Below are 6,243 nucleotides of genomic sequence, written 5' to 3' on the forward strand. Positions count from 1 at the left end.
TTTGCTTTGAGCTAAAGACAACACCCACAACCATCACGTTCCCAGCAACTTGGAAAGACTGGGGATGTTGCTCCGCAAGGACGAGAGAAGTTTGGAGATGGGCACACAACGGTGAACTTTGGGCGGCTGACCTTTGCTTAGGACGACATCATCGGGGGAAAGCGCGGACGCAGCACCCCACTAGCAAAAATTATGCAGTCAAGACTCCCACGTTTGGGGAATTTGCTGGGGTCAACACAGCCGGAGTGCAATGGCTGAGCCTCGCCCTGGGTGAACCGCCTTCTTGATCATAGTATCTCCCCTGCCGGAGTAGAGAGTGCTTCGCCCAAACACCGGGTGGCTCTTGCCAGACACAGCTCTTTGGCTGATGGTGCTGGAAATGAATAATCCCAGAGGCCAATGCCTTGACTCAGTTGCTCGTTAATGCTGTGCTATGTTCAGCTTCAACCTCCAGCACACATTGGAGAGGAAACACTCGACCTTTTTTACTGGCATACCTGGCTGTCGATTCCTATAGATTCAGCAACAACTGGACATGACGGCACCAACAGCCGCTTGCCCATCTCGGTGTCGCTTCCCGATACTGGACTAGAGTGTAGCATGTGGTGGAGATAAAGGCTGAGGTGCAGTGTGTCCGAAAGGCTGACTTTTGAGCCCCGCCACGCGCAGGGGGCCTTGCCCAGTCCATAAAAGCAGTCTGTGTCCCCAACCCCCCGGCTTACGGCCATACCACCCTGAGCACGCCCGATCTCGTCTGATCTCGGAAGCCAAGCAGGGTCGGGCCTGGTTAGTACTTGGATGGGATACCGCCTGGGATTACCAGGTGCTGTAAGCTTTTACACCGCTGCACGCTTTTACACTGCTGCTTCGCCACAAAACATGCCCCTCCGCGAGCAGGGGCCTTGCCTGGTCCACAAGGCACTCTCTATGCGCCAGCCCTGGAAACTACGACATACCACCCTGAAACAGCCCGATCTGCGTCTGATCTGGAAGCTAAGCAGGGGTCCGGGCAGGGTGAAATGCTGTAAGAACCGCCGCCGGGCCACCAGGTGCTGTAAAGCTTTCACGCTGCTGCTGCTGGCTTCGCTTGAAACATGGGCTCGCAATTAAATTGACGCACAGGCACGGGTTGATGTCTTTCTGGTTTCAGCTTCGCTTTGCTTTTCACAGAAAAAAGAGAATGGTGCACCGTTCCTGGTGGCACTGCAATACCAGGTCAATGCAAGGAGTGAAGAGAGCAAGCCCCAGTTTTCACCTCCCACTGCTCAAAAATGCATTTAATATTTAATCCCCATATAGAGGACATATCAGATATTAAACTGATAAGAACAGATACTACACTTGATCTTAGCCAAAAGGCCGAGAAGCGATGGCCCACAGGTGTCTGGGGCCAACCCAAGATCTTGGCACACAAGTCAGTTGTTGTGGTGCCATGTTTTTAAGGGCGCATAACAAAGGCTGCTGCTGCTGATCACCTCCGCCCCAAGGTTGACCTAAGTGCACCTCTGAGCCTTGACAGACAGCTGCTTGACATTTGACACACTCAAAGGGCGCAGCCTTACAGCAAAGCCCACCAAAAATAACTTAAACTCTTGAACGTCCCTCTCCACGGAAGTCTTTAGTAAAAGGCGAAAGACTTGTGCATTTTGAAGAGAAACCAGAGTCAACGTAGCCCCTGTCCTGGAGAGCAGCCGAGGAGTCTATCCGCCGGAGTCACCACAGTCTCGGTCGGCCGGCCGGCCGGCCACCTTGGGACGGCCTTCCTTCAACGTTTTTGCTTAGTCGGCCAATAAACCGCCCAGATTTGACTGCATGTTTGGAAGCGCTTTCCTACTGTCGGTTGTGCGCTGCAGTTTTCTATCAGTCGCTGAGGCTGTGGCACATTCCTCGCTCACTGGCACACCTCCAACATTTAGTGGTAGACGTGAGTGCATGAGCAAAGCAGCTCCGTGTCACACTGAGCAGTACAAACTGCCGGGCCATTTCCCACCTCATCCGGGCTTCTGAAATGGTGAGTTGCTCCTGGCATCACTTCAACATCAGGTCACTGCACGGAGTGAACAGAGCAAGCGCCAAAGTATTAACCCTTGGCATGATGGCCATGGATCCATCTCCAACAATCGAGTTCTTCTACAAAGAGTTGGGAAAGGGAGCGTGACATATGCTTTGAGCTAAAAGACAACACCCACAACCATCACGTTCCCAGCAACTTGGAAAGACTGGGGATGTTGCTCCGCAAGGACGTGAGAAGTTTGGAGATGGGCACACAACGTTGAACTTCGGGCGGCTGACCTTTGCTTACAACGACATCATCGGGGGAAAGCGCGGACGCAGCACCCCACTAGCAAAAATTATGCAGTCAAGACTCCCACGTTTGGGGAATTTGCAGGGGTCAACACAGCCGGAGTGCAATGGCTGAGCCTCGCCCTGGGTGAACCGCCTTCTTGATCATGGTATCTCCCCTGCCAGGTAAGTATGAGGTGTACTCGCCAAACACCGGGTGGCTCTTGCCAGACACAGCTCTTTGGCTGATGGTGCTGGAAATGAATAATCCCAGAGGCCAATGCCTTGACTCAGTTGCTCGTTAATGCTGTGCTATGTTCAACTTCAACCTCCAGCACACATTGGAGAGGAAACACTCGACCTTTTTTACTGGCATACCTGGCTGTCGTTTCCTATAGATTCAGCAACAACTGGACATGACGGCACCAACAGCCGCTTGCCCATCTCGGTGTCGCTTCCCGATACTGGACTAGAGTGTAGCATGTGGTGGAGATAAAGGCTGAAGTGCAGTGTGTCCGAAAGGCTGACTTTTGAGCCCCGCCACGCGCAGGGGGCCTTGCCCAGTCCATAAAAGCAGTCTGTGTCCCCAACCCCCCGGCTTACGGCCATACCACCCTGAGCACGCCCGATCTCGTCTGATCTCGGAAGCCAAGCAGGGTCGGGCCTGGTTAGTACTTGGATGGGAGACCGCCTGGGAATACCAGGTGCTGTAAGCTTTTACGCTGCTGCTGCTGCTTCCTTACAAGAAACATGGGCTCGCAATTAAATTGACGCACAGGCACGGGTTGATGTCTTTCTGGTTTCAGATTCGCTTTGCTTTTCACAGAAAAAAGAGAATGGTGCACCGTTCCTGGTGGCACTGCAATACCAGGTCAATGCAAGGAGTGAAGAGAGCAAGCCCCAGTTTTCACCTCCCACTGCTCAAAATGCATTTAATATTTAATCCCCATATAGAGGACATATCAGATATTAAACTGATAAGAACAGATACTACACTTGATCTTAGCCAAAAGGCCGAGAAGCGATGGCCCACAGGTGTCTGGGGCCAACCCAAGATCTTGGCACACAAGTCAGTTGTTGTGGTGCCATGTTTTTAAGGGCGCATAACAAAGGCTGCTGCTGCTGATCACCTCCACCCCAAGGTTGACCTAAGTGCACCTCTGAGCCTTGACAGACAGCTGCTTGACATTTGACACACTCAAAGGGCGCAGCCTTACAGCAAAGCCCCCCCAAAATAACTTAAACTCTTGAACGTCCCTCTCCACGGAAGTCTTTAGTAAAAGGCGAAAGACTTTTGCATTTTGAAGAGAAACCAGAGTCAACGTAGCCCCTGTCCTGGAGAGCAGCCGAGGAGTCTATCCGCCGGAGTCACCACAGTCTCGGTCGGCCGGCCGGCCGGCCACCTTGGGACGGCCTTCCTTCAACGTTTTGCTTAGTCGGCCAATAAACCGCCCAGATTTGACTGCATGTTTGGAAGCGCTTTCCTACTGTCGGTTGTGCGCTGCAGTTTTCTATCAGTCGCTGAGGCTGTGGCACATTCCTCGCTCACTGGCGCACCTCCAACATTTAGTGGTAGACGTGAGTGCATGAGCAAAAGCAGCTCCGTGTCACACTGGGCAGTGACTGCGGGCCATTTCCCACCTCTATCCGGGCTTCTGAAGTGGTGAGTTGCTCCTGGCATCGCACTTCAACATCAGGTCACTGCGCGGAGTGAACAAGAGCAGCGCCAAAGTATTAACCCGCGCGGCATGATAGCCCATGGATCCATCTCCAACAATCAGGAGTTCTTCTACAAGAGTTAGGAAAGGAAGTGACATTTGCTTTGAGCTGAAAGACAACGACCCACAACCATCACGTTCCAAGGAACTTGGAAAGACGGGCGGCTGACCTTTGCTTACAACGACATCATCGGGGGAAAGCGCGGACGCAGCACCCCACTAGCAAAAATTATGCAGTCAAGACTCCCACGTTTGGGGAATTTGCAGGGGTCAACACAGCCGGAGTGCAATGGCTGAGCCTCGCCCTGGGTGAACCGCCTTCTTGATCATGGTATCTCCCCTGCCAGGTAAGTATGAGGTGTACTCGCCAAACACCGGGTGGCTCTTGCCAGACACAGCTCTTGGCTGATGGTGCTGGAAATGAATAATCCCAGAGGCCAATGCCTTGACTCAGTTGCTCGTTAATGCTGTGCTATGTTCAACTTCAACCTCCAGCACACATTGGAGAGGAAACACTCGACCTTTTTTTACTGGCATACCTGGCTGTCGTTTCCTATAGATTCAGCATCAACTGGACATGACGGCACCAACAGCCGCTTGCCCATCTCGGTGTCGCTTCCCGATACTGGACTAGAGTGTAGCATGTGGTGGAGATAAAGGCTGAAGTGCAGTGTGTCGAGGCTGACTTTTGAGCCGCCAGCGCGGGGGCCTTGCCCGGTCAAAGCAGTCTGTGTCCCCAACTGACTACGGCCATACCACCCTGAGCAGCATGCGATCTCTGCGTCTGATCACCGAGGAAGCCAGGCAGGGAGCCGAACACCGGATGATGCGGATGGGGAGACGCACGCCTGGGAATACCAGGTGCTGTGAAAAGCACTTTTACACCGCTGCCTTTTTACACTGCTGCTTCGCCCACAGAAACATGCCCCTCCACGAGCAGGGGCCTTGCCCAGTCCATAAAAGCAGTCTGTGTCCCCAACCCCTCGGCTTACGGCCATACCACCTTGAGCACGCCCGATCTCGTCTGATCTCGGAAGCTAAGCAGGGTCGGGCCGGGTTAGTACTTGGATGGGAGACCGCCTGGGAATACCAGGTGCTGTAAGCTTTTACGCTGCTGCTGCTGCTGCTTCCTTACAAGAAACATGGGCTCGCAATTAAATTGACACACAGGCACGGGTTGCTGTCTTTCTGGTTTCAGCTTCGCTTTGCTTTTCACAGAAAAAAGAGAATGGTGCACCGTTCCTGGTGGCACTGCAGCCTGGAATCAATGCAAGTGAAGAGAGCAAGCTGATTTTCACCTCCCACTGCTCAAAAATGCATTTAATATTGTCCCATATAGAGGACATATCAGATATTAAACTGATAAGAACAGATACCGCCAGTCTTAGCCAAAAGGTACGGCGATGGCTACGGGTGTCACCAAGGGGCCCAGCAAGATCTTGGCACACAAGTCAGTTCCCATTGTGAGGTGCCAAAATATTTTTGGGAAGCATAACAAGGCTGCTGCTGCTGATGCCTCCCCGCCCCAAGGTTGACCTAAGTGCACCTCTGAGCCTTGACAGAGAGCTGCTTGACATTTGACACACTCAAAGGGCGCAGCCTTACAGCAAAGCCCACCAAAAATAACTTAAACTCTTGAACGTCCCTCTCCACGGAAGTCTTTAGTAAAAGGCGAAAGACTTGTGCATTTTGAAGAGAAACCAGAGTCAACGTAGCCCCTGTCCTGGAGAGCGGCCGAGGAGTCTATCCGCCGGAGTCACCACAGTCTCGGTCGGCCGGCCGGCCGGCCACCTTGGGACGGCCTTCCTTCAACGTTTTTGCTTAGTCGGCCAATAAACCGCCCAGATTTGACTGCATGTTTGGAAGCGCTTTACTACTGTCGGTTGTGCGCTGCAGTTTTCTATCAGTCGCTGAGGCTGTGGCACATTCCTCGCTCACTGGCACACCTCCAACATTTAGTGGTGGACGTGAGTGCATGAGCAAAGCAGCTCCGTGTCACACTGAGCAGTACAAACTGCCGGGCCATTTCCCACCTCATCCGGGCTTCTGAAATGGTGAGTTGCTCCTGGCATCGCTTCAACATCAGGTCACTGCACGGAGTGAACAGAGCAAGCGCCAAAGTATTAACCCTTGGCATGATGGCCATGGATCCATCTCCAACAATCGAGTTCTTCTACAAGGAGTTGGGAAAGGGAGCGTGACATTTGCTTTGAGCTAAAAGACAACACCCACAACCATCACG

At 52.8% G+C, this 6,243-nt stretch overlaps 11 non-coding genes and 1 pseudogene across 11 annotated transcripts; 3 read left to right on the forward strand and 9 right to left on the reverse strand.

Annotated features, from left to right (window-relative positions):
• Window positions 1-152: 152 nt before the first annotated feature.
• Window positions 153-313, reverse strand: LOC122763425. The gene has a single exon (XR_006359096.1). It is a non-coding gene; the product is annotated as a U1 spliceosomal RNA (small nuclear RNA).
• A 403-nt stretch (window positions 314-716) lies between these two features.
• LOC122763433 lies at window positions 717-835 on the forward strand. Its single transcript, XR_006359103.1, has one exon. It is a non-coding gene; the product is annotated as a 5S ribosomal RNA (ribosomal RNA).
• Window positions 836-1,178: 343 nt separating this feature from the next.
• Window positions 1,179-1,371, reverse strand: LOC122763426. The gene has a single exon (XR_006359097.1). It is a non-coding gene; the product is annotated as a U2 spliceosomal RNA (small nuclear RNA).
• Window positions 1,372-1,553: 182 nt separating this feature from the next.
• Window positions 1,554-1,666, reverse strand: LOC122763429. The gene has a single exon (XR_006359099.1). It is a non-coding gene; the product is annotated as a U5 spliceosomal RNA (small nuclear RNA).
• Window positions 1,667-2,313: 647 nt separating this feature from the next.
• On the reverse strand, window positions 2,314-2,477 carry LOC122763434. Its single transcript, XR_006359104.1, has one exon. It is a non-coding gene; the product is annotated as a U1 spliceosomal RNA (small nuclear RNA).
• Window positions 2,478-2,880: 403 nt separating this feature from the next.
• LOC122763432 lies at window positions 2,881-2,999 on the forward strand. The gene has a single exon (XR_006359102.1). It is a non-coding gene; the product is annotated as a 5S ribosomal RNA (ribosomal RNA).
• A 118-nt stretch (window positions 3,000-3,117) lies between these two features.
• On the reverse strand, window positions 3,118-3,309 carry LOC122763427. The gene has a single exon (XR_006359098.1). It is a non-coding gene; the product is annotated as a U2 spliceosomal RNA (small nuclear RNA).
• Window positions 3,310-3,490: 181 nt separating this feature from the next.
• On the reverse strand, window positions 3,491-3,604 carry LOC122763431. The gene has a single exon (XR_006359101.1). It is a non-coding gene; the product is annotated as a U5 spliceosomal RNA (small nuclear RNA).
• Window positions 3,605-4,192: 588 nt separating this feature from the next.
• Window positions 4,193-4,356, reverse strand: LOC122763435. Its single transcript, XR_006359105.1, has one exon. It is a non-coding gene; the product is annotated as a U1 spliceosomal RNA (small nuclear RNA).
• A 631-nt stretch (window positions 4,357-4,987) lies between these two features.
• LOC122763424 lies at window positions 4,988-5,106 on the forward strand. The gene has a single exon (XR_006359095.1). It is a non-coding gene; the product is annotated as a 5S ribosomal RNA (ribosomal RNA).
• Window positions 5,107-5,227: 121 nt separating this feature from the next.
• LOC122763428 lies at window positions 5,228-5,406 on the reverse strand (annotated as a pseudogene).
• A 191-nt stretch (window positions 5,407-5,597) lies between these two features.
• On the reverse strand, window positions 5,598-5,710 carry LOC122763430. Its single transcript, XR_006359100.1, has one exon. It is a non-coding gene; the product is annotated as a U5 spliceosomal RNA (small nuclear RNA).
• Window positions 5,711-6,243: the final 533 nt, after the last annotated feature.

The sequence above is a fragment of the Solea senegalensis genome, unplaced genomic scaffold (genome assembly GCF_019176455.1).
Source record: "Solea senegalensis isolate Sse05_10M unplaced genomic scaffold, IFAPA_SoseM_1 scf7180000016846, whole genome shotgun sequence".
Lineage (NCBI taxonomy): Eukaryota > Metazoa > Chordata > Actinopteri > Pleuronectiformes > Soleidae > Solea > Solea senegalensis.